This window comes from Martes martes (genome assembly GCF_963455335.1).
Source record: "Martes martes genome assembly, chromosome: 2".
Lineage (NCBI taxonomy): Eukaryota > Metazoa > Chordata > Mammalia > Carnivora > Mustelidae > Martes > Martes martes.
In genome coordinates, this window is record NC_137889.1 from 155,316,716 (window position 1) to 155,336,128 (window position 19,413).

At 38.2% G+C, this 19,413-nt stretch overlaps 1 protein-coding gene across 4 annotated transcripts in view; it reads right to left on the reverse strand.

Annotated features, from left to right (window-relative positions):
* The window catches only part of KCNIP4 (potassium voltage-gated channel interacting protein 4), a gene marked incomplete at its 5' end in the record, with an annotated part of 1,129,227 nt that overhangs the window by 289,453 nt on the left and 820,361 nt on the right, over positions 1 to 19,413 (reverse strand). The gene's annotated exons all lie outside the window — the stretch shown is intronic.

A 19,413-nucleotide genomic window follows, 5' to 3' on the forward strand; every position in this document is an offset into this window, starting at 1 on the left:
TTTTAATTCTTGGTAAATTTTATAGTCAACTTCCAATAAAAGGGTAGGAAATCCCCCATATGTTTTCCATTCACAAGGAATAACCATCAGGTTTAGGCTTTTGATCATTGTTAATAAGCAAACCCTTAAAAAAAAAAAGAAAAAAAAAAAACTAAAAAAGCCAAGCTGTGTTTACTGAGAACCCAGCCCTTTAGGAACAAAAAGAAACCTTTAGCTGATACCCACTAGCGAACAGCATCTTGGCCCGAGGGGCAAACTCTTTGTGCTATTTCCTCACCTGACTTTTAGATTTTTGTATTTCTTTATAGCTGAAATCTAAATAGAGTCAGGAAAGAGAATGAAAAGCAAGAAGGTATTAACAGGGAATAAAGAAAAACCCAAAGGCATTAGTATCAAGTATAAATCAGGAATAGCAGAAACTCAATGAAATTTATTGACAGGATAAATGATTGAGGTCGTTATTATAGACTTTGTATATTGAAGCTGTCTATAAAAAGAAGAATTTGGGGGCGCCTGGGTGGCTCAGTGGGTTAAGCCTCTGCCTTCAGCTCCAGTCATGATCTCAGGGTCCTGGGATTGAGCCCCCCATCTGGCTCTCTGCCCAGCAAGGAGCCTGCTTCCTCTTCTCTCTCTGCCTGCCTCTCTGCCTACTTGTGATCTCTGTCTGTCAAATAAATAAATAAAATCTTTAAAAAAAAAAAAAAGAAGAATTTTGAAACAATTTCTGATTAAAATATCAGGTCAATATGGACTTTCTTTGTGGTAATTTGGAAAACTGCGTCTAGTGGAAAACTTTAAAGCAATAAGCTGGGATTTTGCTTATGCTAAAACCACTCATGGTGAAAAATACTGTTTTATATTTATTGTGCAGTCTCTGAAGGAAACTACATATGAAGGAAACTAAATATGGTTTCTCTGGCAAAAGCTGGTGAACTTATGTTAAAAAGAAGCTTACTTTGTATGGTAAATGTCATAAACACATGATTTCTTAATAAACAAATATAATTCTATTTGATTTTCTAGTAGTTAATATTTTAAATAATTGCAGGGAAGGCAGTAGCGATAAAATATATATATATATATATATATATATATATATTTTTTTTTTTTTTTTTTTTTTTTTTTTTCCCCATGTGAAGCCTAACCAGTTGTCAAGAGAGAAAGGAGAGAAATTTTTCCTATCTCATTGCTAGAATCCAGTTCATACTTGCAAAATTTTCTCTCCTGAACCCTGGAGTTCTAGCATAGAGCAGAATCAAACCAAAATACATATCACCCTAAGGCTTCAAGAGAATCTCTTATTTGTTTGCTGATCAGTATTAAAAACACATCAGCCTCGAGGCTGATGTCTGTCTTGGAAAGATGCAGTTTGCCTCTTTAATAACACAAGCTGTAGGAAGAAAGTTCTCTCTGGGATCCATGTGCTGTTCTCTTTTGTTTGCATTTCCAAATCCAAAGTGAGTAAGATTTCAATGGCTTTTAACCTCAATAAAGGTCTCTAATGGGGCACCCCTGCTTTCCTTGGTCTTCCTGAGCATGGTAGCCTGTGATGTTTCTTGAAGTTGAATTCTGGATGGCTGGGGACAGCCTTCGAAATCTTTAGTCACAAAGGATGGTTTCCCTCTGTCAGTCACCAGTGGAGGGCCACATTAATTTTCAAGGCACAGTATAAGTTCCATCTGTTATCTGAAGCATTTGTGGAGATTACATGCCAGACAAAGAGTTACTGAATGAATTAAAAGTAAATGTCACTTCCTAAAACTCAGCCCAGTAAACACAGCTTGGGGAAATATTTCCTTTTGCCTGAGTTACAGCTATTAGAGTTAGACAGTGGGGTGCTTTCAGACCAGGTTCACATCTGAGGAACCTCACAGTTCTCCTGCCCTCTATGGGAAGGACACTGGACAGTTCTTTCCTACCATTAATTTGCAGAGACTAAAGGCAGGAGGCGTGTTGAGAGATCCACAAACAGCAGTTACAGTCCAGCATGATCCATTGATCAGACAACATGATAATGGTCCAAAGCAATTCTCTTCTCTTATCCTTCCTCTCAATGACATTTGCTTTTAATGGATGTGAGTCTGGGCTGTCACTTGCTGAAAGTTTCTCAGACACAATGTTTTGTGTGAGAGCATCAAGCTTCATTTCTTATCTAAGTTACATGTCAGCTCTTGTTCTCATCTTTAATACATTGAAGAACAGTTGCCTCTCTGATGAATTTGTCAGAACTACTGGTTTCCGACACACCGAATCCTTTACCTTGTCTGCAATTGTCAAAGCTCATTTTGATATGTATCAGAAGCATTTGGGATTAGAATATGACATCTCACTAATCATTCAAATAAAAAAAAAAAAGCAGAGTGATTGAAATTGTCATGCACTTGCTCTGTAGCAACGATCAACAAGCAATAACCATCTTTGTCCACCTTCCCCATGTGGCTCTGAGATTTAGAGCAAATCAGAAATGCACAAGGATTTAGGTTTCACAAGTTATGACTCATGTTCATATTCCTGGAGGCTCAGCAAATTTTCATTGGTGGTGATGTGTAGCCACTGGAAGTCAAGAAGTATTTAATCTCTGACCTCACGGGTTCATTAGCTAGGAGATTAGCATATATGACAGAAGTGGAGACTATTTAGGAAAAGGAAGCACAGGGAACTAACATTTATTGAGACTTGACTATGTATCATTATAGTGGACACCATTGGTGCTCTGCCTAGGTCTCCTTGGGTCCCAGTTACCAGGTTCTAGTGCCCCAGCTGTATGTTCTTGCCTCATCAATGGCCTGAATCTATGACCCAGCTTGGGAGAATGGCCCTCAGGTTGCTGGAGCCTCAGTTTCCACAGAGGCAGAGTTGGATGTGTCTGATGTTTATGGCCACTCTCCTATAACCAGATTGATAAGGGAGAGAGGAAGAAAGCCCAGCTCGCCTGCCCTGTGTCAGAGCCTGGCTGAAGCATAAATTGCACAACAAAGTTCCTCTCTCTATGATCTTCTGGGGTTGGGATTTTACCTGAAGTCATACCCTTGCTTGGGTTCTTCTTCTTCCAATGCTGCCTTCCCTCACTCCCTTCCTCCTTTCTCCTGGGAGCACTTCCTTAATAAATTCCTTGCCCGAGAAGACTTGTCTCAGGGTCTGCTTGAGATAAACTATGCTTTGACTTGTACATATACTCTATGACATATGCTATGCCTTTTTACATATACTGTGCATTTAATCTGCAGTTCTACAAGGAAACTGAGGATCAGAGATTTTAATTAGCCTGCCCAATACCCTAGAACTATTAGGTAGTAAGGGTATGGTCTCTTGAACCCTAGTCTTATCTGTATTATATTTTATTCTCAGCACAGGCAAGGGGTATGCAATGCAGAAATACCATTTGGGAATAAACATGCTTGGAGATAGCTGGCTTCTACAAACTAGGCCTGATGTAAATGCTAACTACTTACTGAGAAGATATCATTGAGAAGAAAAAAGATAACCACAGATTTGTTTTCTATGTTGGCTGTAAAAATATCTAGAATCAAGCATATTACTCAGCCATTAAAAAAAAAAAAAAGAATGAAATCTTGCCATTTGCCACAACATGGACAGAGCTAGAGAGCATTTTATGAAATGAAATAAGTCAGTCAGATAAAGACAAATACCATATGATTTCCCTCAGGTGGAATGTAAGAAACAAAAGAGCAAAGGGAAAAGAGGCAAATGGAGAAATAGACTCTTATCTATAGTGAACAAACTGTTAGTTATCAGAGGGGAGGTGGGTGAGGGATGGGTTAAATAGGTGACGGGGATTAAGGAGGGTACTTTTGATGAGCACCTGGGGTTGTATGGAAGTGTGGAATCACAGTTTTGTATACCTAAAACTAATATTACATTGTACGGTAACTAACTAGAATGTAAATAAATAATTTGAAAATAAAGAACTGAGCTTATCTAATGGCATTGGAAGTGAGAGTCAACAACTATGTTTTTGTTTTGTGCCTACCTTTTAAAGGAAATACTTGAGTTAGTTGCTAGATTCATGGTAATATGGCCTTTGCTAGAAATAGATTTTTGTAAACAGTAGATCCCATAAAGTTACCCTTCGCTGCTTACCAGGGAAGTTAAGAAACTTGTCAGATGATGATGAAAGCCTGGCAAATCTTCAGCTTGGGTTTTTAATAGGAAATTTGTTCCAATTAATGGCTTCAAATGGATAGAATTATAGTTAGCATTTAGCTTGGTCTTTCTCATTAATAACTTCCGCTCTGCTTCTGCCACAGTGAGTTTTATAATGTAGCCTTGAAAGCAAACACATGAAATGCTTTCCACGACTTCCACAATAAAACATTCCTCTTAGACTGTCATTAACTTTGCCCGAAAGATTCCATGTCTTTTGCTTTTTTTTTTTTTTCTTTATTACCTTTGGTGCTTGGGGAATTCCGAGATGCTGTAATCGCAGGGCTGTTTATGACTCATACGACAAGCACCGCTAACAGTCAGTCTTCCGAGCACCCTGACTTTTAGACTGGCCTCCTCCCACTTTCCCAGACCTTCAGAGGAGACACAAATGCTGCCCAATTCACCTTTTGTCAAAGGGCTTGAATCCCTTCACCTATATCAGGTGGGGGGTAAAAGTTCTACATCTGCAGTCTTATTACACGGTTGGAAGAATGACTTCTCATGAACGAAGCTCTCAGAAAACAGGATGATAATCTCTAAATGTTAGTCACACAAATGATGACACAACTAATGTACGTGAAATGTCAAGGTGTTTGCAAGCATCAGCTTAGTGAAGAAAGCACTATTGACTCCCCATTTTACAGATGAGGAGTCTGAGAGTCAGAGAGACTGAAGACTTGCTCACTCCAGGATGGGAAAGAGCTGAGCTTCCAAAGCTTTGTATCTCCAGTTCCGACTCAGTGCCCTAGCTCCTCTGCGAGGTACTCTGGGCTCAGGCGTCCAAGATGGAAAAGGCTACATTGTGCAGCCCATTCTCCAGGTCATCATCCCCATGTGTATGTGGGGGAGTTGAGGCAGTTTTTCCAAAGGGGCAAGACCGATGGCAGATATGGGACAGGTATATCTGCAGAAACTCACTGCAGGAGAGTGTAGCAGAAAATATTTTGTAACCCTAGATAGACTTAATCGCTAGTGGACCCTAGGGCCTTATTGTGCCATTCTACACTATACCTTTTTTTTTTTTTTTTTTGAGTACTATTCTATTTCTTAAACTAACTCCTATTGGGTGCTTCCTCGATGCCAGATCCTGCCTTCAACTCAACTACATTCTAGTAGGAGAGACAAAATAAAAGGGATGATTTCTGGTTATTATAACTTATGAAGGAAATAGAGTGATTCAATGGACAATAATATTTCTTGCTCTTATTTATTTATGGGTCTGCTTTTAATAACAGACTGTGAACTCCTGGGAGTGGTACTTTTTTAAAATTCATTTTTACATGCTTAATCTCTAGCATGATTTAGAGACACATTGAACATTCATTTAATGAATGAACAGACTATTGAACATGTAAAGCACCTCTCAATGAAGGGCGCCAAAGGATTGCTGGAAGAGCAGAAATGAGTAGCTCAAAGGAAGGCCTGTTTACTCCATTGAAACTGAAGCCAAAATGCTTTCAGACATTCTCTCTTTGAAACATTTCCTGTTTCCATACTGAGGGAAAAACTTTTTCCATCACATTTTCCACTAGTGGCTACTTCCCCTGAATACTTCAAAGGACACAAGGTCACAACTGGCTATTTTCCAGAAAGGATTAAAGATAATTAAAGAGGAATATTGATTTGGAGCTCCAGGCTGTGGGAATTTGGGTTTCTTTGCTGGGTTTAGAAGGTAAGTTCACTACCAAAATATTGCAGCTTATCCTCTTACAGAAAGAAAAATGGTCCCATTTTGAAAGTGCATCTTGATTTCTACTTACCACTGATTTTTTAAAATTGCCTCAGACCTAGAATCAAAACAGTACCTGCTCAATATAACCATACCCTTCTTTACTGCAGGGTGACTTTAGGCAGGATATATATGAAAATCTAGGGGTTTTGAAGAAACCATATATCTGCACTCCAGCTTAGCCTTGACTATAACAAAATTTCAAGTTACAAAGGACTAATGAATGAGATCCCAGACACCTGAAAATACACAAACAGATCTACAGTGCGTGGATGGAAATGACCAGACAGGCTTTCAAATGCCCTGTCCCAAAACATATAAAGTTCTTTTTAAAATAGCATTCATTCTTCGTTTCACCTATATTGTTATTTTGTTTACTTCTTTCATATGATAAGATGAATGCATTTTTATTTTACCTGATGTGGAACTGAGTTTCAAAGAAGAGAGAACTTATCATAGAAAACCAGACTAATCAACGTTTAACATGTCTTGGCTTGTCTTTCTCAGTTTCAACATTTAACCCCCAAAACTCTTTGAGCTTCTACCTTTCAGCTTTGTAGCAAGTGTTTCTGATAATATACATAAGTACCTGCAAATATAAAACAGTGAGGATTAAGGTAATGTATACGAACACCTGACATGTTCTAGATACATCGTTGACTCTCAGTGAAATGGAGCAGTGTCATCAGACTCTCTTTTGACCAACATATTTCATGAAAAGTGACCCATTATCTAGAACTAGCAATTATTAGGTGCATCTTCTCTTCTTTTTTTACTCGATGAATTATATTCTATCAGAAGTTTCTCAGGCAGTCTCAATCTTAAAGATTTAACTTCATGTTTCAAAAAACTAATCATGCAAAGCAATTTCAAATTAAAGTTTGAATTTGGATTATGGAGCGCGCAAGACAGAAGAAGGGCATTTTCAAATAAGCTCCTGTTCGTATTTCCAAAATCCCACATCTGGGAAAGACAGCAATAACATTTTACTCCCTGTGCTCTATTTACTACTGACCACAGTTTAATTGCAACCAGATAGGAAATCATCTAGGGAAATTCAAAGAAGCTAGAAATGATTTTTTGATGATGACAAAAACTAAGCTTTGTGGTCTGTACAGTAATGAGAAGAAAAACAACTTGGGAGAAAACATGGGAACACAAGCCTACAGCATGCTATAAACGTCTGGGGCAAATATTATTTTATCTAAATGAAACATATTGCAGATTTGGCAGCCAACGGCTTCCATGATGGAATCAGCATAAAGTAAAGGAAGTGGGAATCAGGAGAACTGGGTCTGATATTAGCCCTGCCACTTGTTGCTCTGCCCTTTTCTGTCAAATACAGATAAAAGGGAAGCTGGTGAAAAGACTGGATTAAGTGACCAATGCACAAACACACAGCACAAATCTGGGTCAGGGTAGATGCTCAGTGGACAGCATTTTGCTTTCCCTGCTTCCCTCTTTTGCACATGTCCTTGGGCTACTTCAGGCATCAGTTTCCACTTCTGTGAGATGGGAAAAGCCTTAAGGGTATTCTGTGTTTCCCTATGATTCTAAAAGGAAGGTTTGGAAATTGTAATGTTACAATTTTGTTTTTGGGGGGAAGAGAAAGTGATAAATAGTATGACCCTAGAAAGGGGAAGTGGAGAATTTTCCTTAAGAGAAGTCGGAGATCTAATGACATCAATATACTACAACAATGGAGAATTTCCTATCCAGGTAAATTGATTCGGCTCTTGCAAAATGTTTAAAGGCTTTATCAGGCTACTTGGAGGAACATTCAGTATAGTTTTCTATTCTGTGACATTGTGGAGTTGATTTAGCAAGCAGTTGCTGGAGGGTATCTTAGCACCAGTACAGAGCAAAATTGTCAGGGAAGAAAGCTGTCTTAGCCAATGAGAGTAGGGTAGTCTCTGTCAGCCTCAGTTTTACATAATGTGGAGAAAGGTTCTTAGTTAACTAATTCCACTTAAAGAATACAAATGGATTGTGACACTGAGATTAGCAATGCTTTCTAGAGGTATCTTTCACTTTGTGTTTATTTTCTGAATATAGATTGGTATATGTGCTGCCGAAGCGAGCACCTGAATATAGATTGGTAGAAGAAAATAGAACGAGTGTTTTTTGGAAGGCTAACATGTGCCAAAAACTATGCTGATTTTTTTCAGATAAATAATAATATGAAAAATAACCATTTATGTATCTAGTATTGTGCCAGGTGTTTTGCGTACATTATGCCACTTAGTCCTCATATGCATAGGAGGGAACTGAGGTACAGAAAGGGAAACTTGCTGCAAATAGTCAAAAGTGAAACCCACCAGAAGCAAAAACCATGCATTTCACTACTGTACTATGTTGTCCAGAGCACGTATTAGTTTCCATTGGATGGATTAAAAATATAGTGGGGTTGAATCAATTATCAGTCTTATAATTCCAGAGTAAGAAATTCTTCTCCAGGGTGCTGGCAGATATGACCTCTTCAAACATCTGCTGAAAACCTTATGCTTGGCCCCATCCATAGCTGGGTGATCCTAATAGAGTATCTCATGAAATCCATCGCATCTCCTGGAAGGGACAGTGGTCAGCTTTCTATTCAGCTCACTCTTATCTTCCCAAAATCTTTCTTCACATCATTGTTGTAGGATTCTTACTTGACTTCTCTAATAAATGATCTTATTGCCTCTGTCTTCTCACCAATGATCGCCTCCTAAATAAGTTGCACCTGCATTTCATCTCTTTCCCCATTTAAGAGAAATGACTTGTCCCTACATCCCCCTAGCAATAGCTCCAACCCCTGAACCTGCTAATACTTACCTCCAAATCCATTTTGCCCCCCTTCTGGGACTTTTTTTTCTGTCGTTTTGTTCACACCTTTCTCTGTTATCTAGTTACTTCCATGAGTCTATGGATTTCTCATGTCCTGGGTATTCTCCCATCTCCCAACACTGCTGTGTCATCATGACCTAGCTAGGGATTAGATTTGAGACTACCTGCTCTTTTATCCAACTAGGATTCCCCTTTAAAGCATTAGGATGGCTACTGAAATGCATGCTTCCTAGGTATGTGGTGAGAATAAATGAGATCATACAAATGGCAAGTGATTTTGAAGCTGTATACAAAAATAAGGCATCCTTGGTATATATACACGATGGAATACTATGCAGCCATCAAAAGAAATGAAATCTTGCCATTTGCGATGACGTGGATGGAACTAGAGGGTATCATGCTTAGCGAAATAAGTCAATTGGAGAAAGACAACTATCACATGATCTCCCTGATATGAGGAAGTGGAGATGCAACATGGGGGGTTAGGGGGGTAGGAGAAGAATAAATGAAACAAGATGGGATCGGGAGGGAGACAAACCATAAGTGACTCTTAATCTCACAAAACAAACTGAGGGTTGCTGGGGGGAGGGGGGGAGGGAGAGGGGAGTGGGGTTATGGACATTGGGGAGGGCAAGTGCTATGGTGAGTGCTGTGAAGTGTGTAAACCTGGCGATTCACAGACCTGTAACCCTGGGGATAAAAATACATTATATGTTTATAAAAAAATAATAAATAAAAAAATTAAAAAAAAATAAGACATCCTCATTATTCATTATCAGACTTAGGTATTTTCCAAGAAAGGAGATACATAATTTTTGCTTTTATTTTTACTCTGGGAATAGTACCTTATTTTACTTTATGCTTTTCAATGAACAAGAGATCTATGTGTTCTATAGGGACACATAAATTTCTCTTTTTTTGCAAACTAGTAAGTTCTCGATTTAGCTTTAAAAAAACAAGGGAAGGGTAGTATAATATGCCAGCCCCAAATATGCCACTTTAGCATAAGGATTTTCCTGAGTTGAAGGCAACTGAGAGGAAGCAGGTATAAGAAAAACTCTCTGCTTCCTCCTATTTGACTAAAAGCAGGACATAAATTTTCACAGGTGTCCCTCCTGGAAGGAGAAAAGTTAATCACCAGAGACAACATTTGACTTACCCACCTGGAAGACTGAACCAGAAAAATCTCTAAAACACACTTTACTAATTAGCCTTCATCTTCATCTATGGAAGCTTATAACTGCTTTCTTCCACCCTGTCATTTCTCCACAAACGTATTGTTCTTTGCTAAAAAATGCAATATAAGCCAGAGTTCTAAGCTACATTTTTGCACTCTTCAATTTTCCCTGCTGGGGTATATATGTTAATAGACATCTGCTTGTTTTCCTCTGGTTAATCTATATTTTATTACAGGAGTCTCAACTTTGAACTCAGAAGAATGTAGGTAAAATTATTTTTTCCTCTCTTACACAGAATCTTTGTTTGTCTCTTGGTGGGTTTTCCTAAGATCTCCAGAATTGTATGCCCACATGTTTGTCTGCATCTCATTACCCCTAGTTTCTGTTATGAAAAAACACCCTATTCTTTTTTTTTTTTTTTTAAGATTTTATTTATTTGACAGACAGAGATCACAAGTAGGCAGAGAAGCAGGCAGAGAGAGAGGGGGAGACAGGCTCCCTGCTGAGCAGACAGCCTGATGCGGGGCTCGATCCCAGGACTCTGGGATCATGACCTGAGCCGAAGGCAGAGGCTTTAACCCACTGAGCCACCCAGGCACCCCAAAACACCCTATTCTTATTGTCCCTCCTCATGTTCCATCCACTTCTCTAGAACCTGCCAGCATTTCCCATTTCCCATGTATAGGTTTTGTGACCTCTTTCTAATTAACTAAGACAATTATACTTCCTCAGCAATGTCTGGTTTAAACTCCACTTCTGCTGGGGAGCCTTTTATGAGGACTCCAGCCATCACTGATCAAACAGTCTAATAAGATTACTCATCATTCTGTCCTGAACCCTAATTGCCTGCATTACATAATGAAGTATCATAAATATAAACTGTCATTTCCTAAGGAAAATTAATGCCTGAAAATGTTATTGATAGATATGATTCATGAACAAAAAATAATGTATAGATAAATAAAGTTATAATGTATAGAGGTATAGAAAGTATATATATATATATAAAGTATGTATATATGTATATACACACACATTGTAGATAGGTAAAATGGCACAGAGAGATACTATAACATTGTATATTCAAAAATAAAAAAATAAAAAATATTTTTTATATTCAAAAATAATATATATATGCATATATATATACAGTCAATTCTCATTATGTGCAGTGGTTATAGTCTGTAAAGCTATTGCAAACACTTGATTAATGAATACTGAATCATTGCTTTTGGAGATACATAGGATTAAGTTCTTGCAAGTCTCTGGTCACTGTAAGGGCCTACTTAGCTGGAGCGACCTCATCTCGGTAGAACAGCCATTTTGTTGTTCATGCAGTGAACTTAGATTGACCCTGCCCCCGCAGAGGAACTTACTTAGAAACAGGTATGGGAAACCAGTAAAATATGGCCAACCAGCCTCTGTTATGAGCCTAGATACCAGGACGTGCCAGGCCAGGTGGAGACGTCCAATCAGTAAAGCGCACCTACTTCGTCCCTAATCACCAAAGAATGCAAACCCCACCTTTTGGGCGCCAAACTAAGGCGCCAATTCTGACCAAAGTGATAGGCTAGTTCAAACAGCTATTATAGGGTAAATTGTAATCCAGTTGGCCACCCGTTTGTGACCTAGCATGACTGTGCAACTTTCTCTGTGTGCTACAATCTCATTGGCCAGGCTCAACCACAAGGTCTTTGCTCTGTAAAAGCTGGGCTATGAGGCTGGGAGGGGTCACTCTCTCTGTAAGAGGCGGCCCTGACTGGTCAGTTTGATTCTCAATACTGGCGCAAAATAAAGCTTTGCTTGACCTTCGCTTTGTATCAGTCTTGCTCCTTTGATCACGGACCCTAACAGTCACAAGATTTTCATCAACCAATCAATATATAACCTTGTTGTCTGTGTATTTATTTTTAAATTTACTTTATCTAATATATATAGTAGTCCTCCCTTATCTACAGGGGACACATTCCATGATCCCCAGTGGATGTCTGAAACTGCAAGTAGTACTGAACCTACATATATATATTTTCCTATACATACATGCTTATGATAAAACTTCATTTCTAAATTAGGCACAATAAGAGATTAATAATAATAATGATGATGATGATGAAATAGAAGAATTATAACTTTATACTGTAATGAAAGTTATGTGAATGTGGTTTCTCTAAGTATCTTTTTTTTTTTAATAAAGATTATTTATTTATTTATTTGACAGACAGAGATCACAAGTAGGAAGAGAGGCAGGCAGAGAGAGAGGAAGGGAAGCAGGCTCCCTGCCAAGCAGAGAGCCTGATGTGGGGCTCGATCCCAGAACCCTGGGACCACGACCCGAGCCGAAGGCAGAGGCTTTAACCCACTGAGCCACCCAGGCGCCCCTCTAAGTATCTTATTATACTGTATCCACCTTCCTTCTTATGATGATGTGAGATAATCAAATGTCCTGTGATGAGATAAATTGAGGGAAATGACATAGGCATGTGATATAGCATTAGGCTACAAATGACTTTCTAATGATAGGTCAGAAGGAGGATCATCTGCTTCTGGATGTGGTTAGATTGTGTAAATGAAACCATTGAAAGTGAGACTGCAGATAAGGGTGCAGGTGCTACTGTATTGTTGATTCAATAATATTGAATTTACAGCCAATGACACTATAACTCAACACCTACAAAGCTTAACTAGTACACACATTTTCTCCATAAGGCACTTTGCAGCCTCCTTAAGGAGGACCAGAAAGCACTTCCATCCTATGCATGGGGAACATCTTAGAGAGGGAAACTACCAAAAAAGCACAAAAGTATGAAAAGCATGGAACCAAATAGATGGTGAAAAGGGCATTGTTTCAGGCACAAGAGCTGAAACAAGAAGGCTTAGCATTGCCTTGTTCCCTCTCTGGGAACTCCTCTGGGAATGTGTGCATCAGGCACTCTGATGTTTTGCCCCTCCGTGGATGTCCACAGCAACCATGAGTGTTGATGTGCCATGAGTATTGATTTTGGGGTTACAGACAAATTTTAGTGAGTAAATGAATTTGTACACATGGAATCTGTGAAGAATGAGGACTACATGTATTTATAAAGAAAGAATAGAAGGGATTGTGTAATTAAAAAAGAACTTTTGTTGCTCTTTAAATTGTTAATATTGAACAGGCATTACTTTAACACCCAGAAGAAATAAATGTTTAAAAAGTTTAAGTCAGGCACACTACTTTCATGATCTAAATTTCAAAAACAGAGAATGAAAATTTTGCTGTTAGAGATTACCAATAAATTTTTTTTTCAAAGTGATGTAGGGAAAGAGCAAAGGTCAATTGGGTTTACACTCATATCCTGCTTTCACCACTTAAAGCCATATAACCTTAGGAAGATACATACAGCTGAGTTCTAGCTTCCTTAATTTTGTGTGAAGCCTTGAGGATCTTGGTAAAAGATCTTGATAAAATGCAAATGGATTCAGTAGGTCTGCATTGGAGCCTAAGATGCTGTATTTCTAACAAGCTCCCAAATGATGATGATACTGCTGGTTCATGCATGACCACACTTTGAGTAGCAAAACCTGAGAACATTTCAAAAATGACTTCTAATCTCTAGGATGTGCTTTGTTTCAAAATATTTCCTTTCTTTCATTTTTTATTACCTTTTACTATTGACCGAAGCTCTGATTCCTAAGTATAATAAACCTCATGCAATTAAAGGGAGAATCAGAGCCAAAAGTTGCTGACAACTCTTTTGGTTTCTCTATGCTACTCTCTCCTCAATTCCACTGAGCATAGACTGCATGTAAGTTTAGAGAATGAAACATCTGGGACTTATTCTTAGATAATACAGGTGACCTCAAGTCATAGCTCTTGAATCCACATTTAATTATTAGGGAAATGGGATCATAGAAAAATGAATAGAGAAACCTAAAGGGGAAAATATGAATAAAAATTAGAAACACAATTTACCCTTCAAATAGAAATATCCGCTGTTCATTAAGCACTTTCCATGTGCCAGGCATATCATTACAACACTAATGAAATACTCTAGAAATGAGTGATTGATTATCCAAGTAATTCTATAAACTCAGGCAGCTCTTGCCTTTGTTTGGTGCTCTACAACACCGCTTTATTTCTTTTCATGACTGTGAAGTGATTTATGTAGAGGAATGGGAAATTTTAATTTGATATGGTTGACAAGATGTTTGATGGGGCTTTCACAGTGACAGCAAATTTTCAATGCATTTATTGGGGTTACCTATGATGATTGAAATTCAAAAGGCAGTCAGAAAAGTATTCATTCCCACTGACCTATTTTGAGTGCTATGCAAATGAAAAGAGTAACATATCACAGAATTATCATGATTTCTAGGAGGAAAATACTGCTGCTCCATCTGTGTCCAGGAATGAGTAGAATCACAAATGGAAGGTGACTTGCATATTTAAATTATCCAAAATGGACCTAACAGAGCAAAGGAACAAAGTCCTACAATGGTAGAAAGAAGGGCTGACCCATCCAAATCTCAAGTCGTTCCTATTTCACTGACACATATTATAAAATATGGATTGTCACTCTCTACTTCCATTTTGTCCTGACTGTGAAGATGTTAGCTCTTTATGCTCTGACATTTCTGTTTTGAGTTTCAAATTCAGGGTGGTAAATAGGATCTATACTTTTAAAACAAGTCAGAAAATATTGCTTGAAAAAGGAGAAATCTTTGAGGGAGAGAGTTATTGGTTAATTTATTAAATAAAAGCTTGTTTTAAGAGAATGTCTACTGTGCCACTATAAGAGCATGAGCATTAGAAGAGAAAAACATAAAAGGTACAGTCTTAGTGTATCTTGGCATCTCTTCTAAGGTTTTTCTTCATGATTTTTTTCCTCTTATTGTCTTAAGATTTTGAGCATAAGAATGAGAACTATGTCAAGGGATTCTTGGAATCCTCCACAGTGCCTGTCATACAATGATTGGTATCTGTCATGTCTACCATGTTAATTATAACACAATGATAGTTACCATTTTATTGAAAACTCCTCTGTGACAGGCATTTTATTAAGTTTTGTACACTTATAATTGATACATCTGATGATAACTCAACTGGAGGGGTGTCACTGTTCCTTTTTGACACATGAGGAAATTGAGTCTCAGAGAAGTTAATGGTGAGCCTCCTGTCACAGAAATAGTGAGCAGAAAAGCCTTGTTTTCTCTGCCTCCAAACATATCTAACATCACCTCAGTGCTGGAGAAGTAGCTATCTAAGAAAACAGTGTTCAAGAAAAGTCTCGTAGTGCTGGCTACTTTCATTTTAGTCCATTTTGCCAAACCACACGGATTCCACATGCCAAAATAATTGCCAAATGTTGTTGTAAAGTGATTTCAAAGGGCAAAGAATATCATCCAACTTTATTTGCTAAAATAATCTGGCCTCCACAGTCTGGCCTGCGAGATCATTCTCCATTAGTTAATTCCAACTTTACTTTTCCTCATTCCCCTTCAAAGCTCAACAGAACAGTTTGTTTGTTTGTTTGTTTTGTTTTGTTTTCCTTTAACAGAACACTTTTTTAAACCCATGCTAATATCATGTGTGTTCAACTATCAAGAACATCTGCAACCCTCCAATATATGCAGGAGGCAGTGTGGTATGGTGGAAGAACTGGATTTAAAAGTTCTAGTATGGGGCACCTGGATGGCTCAGTGGGTTAAAGCATCTGCCTTCAGCTCAGGTCATGATCCCGGGGTCCTGGGGTTGAGCCCCACATCGGGCTCTCTGCTTGGCACGAAGCCTGCTTCCTCTTCTCTCTCTGCCTGCCTCTCTGCCTACTTGTGATCTCTCTCTGTCAAATAAATAAAATCTTTAAAAAAATAAAAAAAAAGTAAAAGTTCTAGTATATTCTTACAGCAACATTTCTTAATTCTTGCCTTGACCACGCTGTTGCAACTGTGCTCCTGCCTTCCACAGTTATTCCGTATGCTTTTACCCTGAGCTATAGTTCTTCATTGCACTAACTATATACATTCATCAGCTTAAGTAATGCTACCTCATTCTATGATAATGGACAAACGCCCCATCTCCATGGGTTAGCACAACAGGGTTTTTTCCCACTTCCGTAACAATTTGATGTAGGTCAGATAGCCCTCCTCCACCTCTGTGCTCTATGATCTGGCTAAAGACAAAAGGATAAGAAGGGATGGGAGAGGCATGTTGGAGCCTAACTGGCTTGGCCTGAAAGTGACCCACATCACTTTTGCTCATGGTGCACTGACCAGAACTAGTTAGGTGACCCTAAACTAGCCGCAATCAGGACTGGGACATGTAGAGTGGCTTATGTATATTTGGTGAATACCATCATTACCACACTACTTTACAGTAGTATCCATGTTTATTTGGTTTCCTCCTCTTGCTCCCTTTCACTAGAACATTTTTCTTATGGTTATCGATTTTCTTTTATTGTCATGGTAACAAGATCAAGCAGAACAGTGGCTGGTACACAGTGAACATTGATAAACAGATGTCAAATGAAAGAACATTTGTGACTGATGACAGACTCTGTTGGCCACAAATTCTTTAATATTTCTTTCATTGAAAAGTAGGGCCTGTGTCTCTTCCCTTGAATGTTGGCTGGTTTATGATAACTTTGACCAGTACATTATGGTGGAAGTAACGCTATGGACAGTTGAAAGTCTAAACTATAAGAGAGAAGGCAGTTTCCACTTTCTTTCTTATAGGAACCCTAAACACCCATTAAGTGGGCTGAAAATGCTGAGTTGGCTATACTGTGAGGAAGCACAAGGTAGCCATTTGGGAAGGACACATGGAGAAGAGATAGAGGTGTCCTAATAGCCCCCAGCTCTTTCAGCACCTTCTGGTTATCTCAGCTGAAGTCACAGACATTGTGGAGCAGAAACATATCATCCGTGTCTGAATCCATGAACCACAAAATAATATGTGGTAACGCTCACTGCTCTTTTAAGCCACTAAGGTTTGGAGTGGTTGGTTATGTCACAACAGATGATTACACTAATTGTTCATGGGTGACTGACTCTTGGTGTTCAACTTCCAAACAAATAGCCTTGACCCTGATGCATGCATTATCTCTCAGGACCTTGGGCTCAATGTTTTAAAAAGACGTTAGTTTTTTCATGTTATTGTATAAATGTTTCTTTTCTGTGAAATCTTTATCTTGTTTGTGTGATGAGTTTGAGGCCAGGCTTCTTCTAAATACCCTGAAGGCTCTGTTCATGTGCACCTCTCACAGCACTCAGAGCACCTGATTACTTCTGCATATTTATTTTTTACTTGCTGTGATCTGCATCGCAAGGGTTTTCCTCCTATGCCACATTCCCGTGTACATGTTAAGGGCCTCTGTCATTCCCCATTTCTTATCTTCCACCAAAGGAAACAATGTGAAAACCAAGCGAATGAGAGTAATACTGTTAGAAAGATTGCTTTTAACCCATTCCTGTGTAATAATAATTTTAAAAGCCAATCATTCACATAAGCTATTTTTAGGTATATTTACTTGTGGGCATGCATTATAACTGAACTCCATTCATCTCATGGCTCATCTTGACATACCCACTTATCTAGCAACCAGAGGCATCAGAGCCTGCTTTAATATATATTCATGTGTTGAAGAGCATTTCTGTTCCTATTAGCTGCAAAACCCTTAAGGCAACCTATATGATTTATCCCTGAGTCTGAAGTTATCCAGCTGAGGTGCCCAGCAAATGCTAGTGTTTATGCATAGAAGTGAATAAATGAAAATAAAATTGGCAATGCTGTACAAAGCTGAAAATAAATATTTAAGAAGTTCCTAAAACTTAACTTTTCTTTCCTTTTCTTTCTTTCTTTCTTTCTTTCTTTCTTTCTTTCTTTCTTTCAACTTTCAGGCCACTGGAGGCGACAATGCAATCATAATATAATTATACTGGCAATATAAAAGGATTAGATCATGGTGGTACAGTGATCACAACAATAACAGATATTTTCCTGTGGTTAATCACTCAGGTTCAAAAATACCATATTTATCTCAAGACATTCTAATTAGGAAAAGCTAGTTGGAAAATTGAGCAGTTGGAGATCAGAAGCATGCATTCAGTAAAGAAGAATGCCACTGAGTGATTTTCATTTACTGGCTTCTTCTGTTTTCAGTAATTTAGTTCACATTTAGCGCCCTATTGAAGAGAGCTATATCCGAATTCAATTCATTCTCTGAGACTTGCTCAAACGCTAGTTTCAAAAATGGCTCCGGAGGTTCCTTTCTAGAACAACCCTGCTCTTCTCCTAAGCTGCCATAGCACACATCAGGAATTCTGTATTTCCCCCTCTGAATTGCAATTATTTCCATGCATTAGCTCATCTGCCAAACTGGAAGCTCTTCAAGGAACAGAACACATGTTTTATTCACATTTGTTCCTCTGTGGGGCACAACACTTGGGCCTTGAGGCTTTGAACACCGAAATCAAAAAGTGTCATTTTTCTTCCACTATTTTTCACATCCATGTCCTTTTCTAGGATAGATCGTTGTAAGTCATTTCATGTCTTAAAGAGAACATGTTCAAATTCTGATAGATGAGTGAAGTAAATGACAAGTCTAGGAGTAAACAAGAAAAATTTTTTTCTGCTCTATCTGTTGTAGCTTTCAGTTTGTTGAATTTTGAAGTCCTTCTGCTTTCATGATCGACAGGTTTTTTTTGTTTTTAAACTAAAAAGTGGCAATTAAGTTTCCCTTAATTACATGCTATCATGTACTTGTCACCATGTGATGTATTATAAAAAAAGAACTCATTCCTTTGAATCATTAACTACAGCTATAAATATTGTCCGAATAACATGTAGGTCCTCTCCTATTTTACACATAATGGGAAATATTTGACTGTTTTAAGAATTGAAGTGAAAACAAAGCAGCTCTTCCCTTGAATTCTGAAATTTTTTGATCCTAAAATGTAACCTTAATTACAATCTTTAACTTATTAAATAAAATATTGAGCTTCTACTAAAACTTGAGAGTATTCTGAGTACACTGGAGAAGATACATGGAAGATAAGACCAATTTGTCTCCAAAACTCTTCCAGTTTAATATCAATGAGAAGGAGTTTGCAGAAGGTACACCACCACTATTTTACAACATGTAGTAGTAAGATGCAGGTCAGAAGAGAGGCAAGTTTCAAACAGAAAATAAGTTTATGCTACAGGGAAGGCTGACTTTGGAAAGAAATGGGAACTTTTTATATTGTCACTGTGTCATTGCTGGGATAGCAGAAGGTCTTAGTCCATAATATGGCTAAACCTTCAATACATCTGCATTTGAAAACAGAGGGCACATCATTCAGATTCTATCTCCCCAGTATCTCATAACCCAACTGTCTCTTTTCTATTTTCCCCATTTTCCTCCTAGTATATCAAATTGTCTCCTCTCACCTACGATCCTTACATTTGAGATAATCTCACAGTTTTCCAAGTGTTTGGAATTTGGAGTCTTATTCATGCCCTTTGCTGAGAGTTTCAAATTTCATCATTTAATCTTTAAT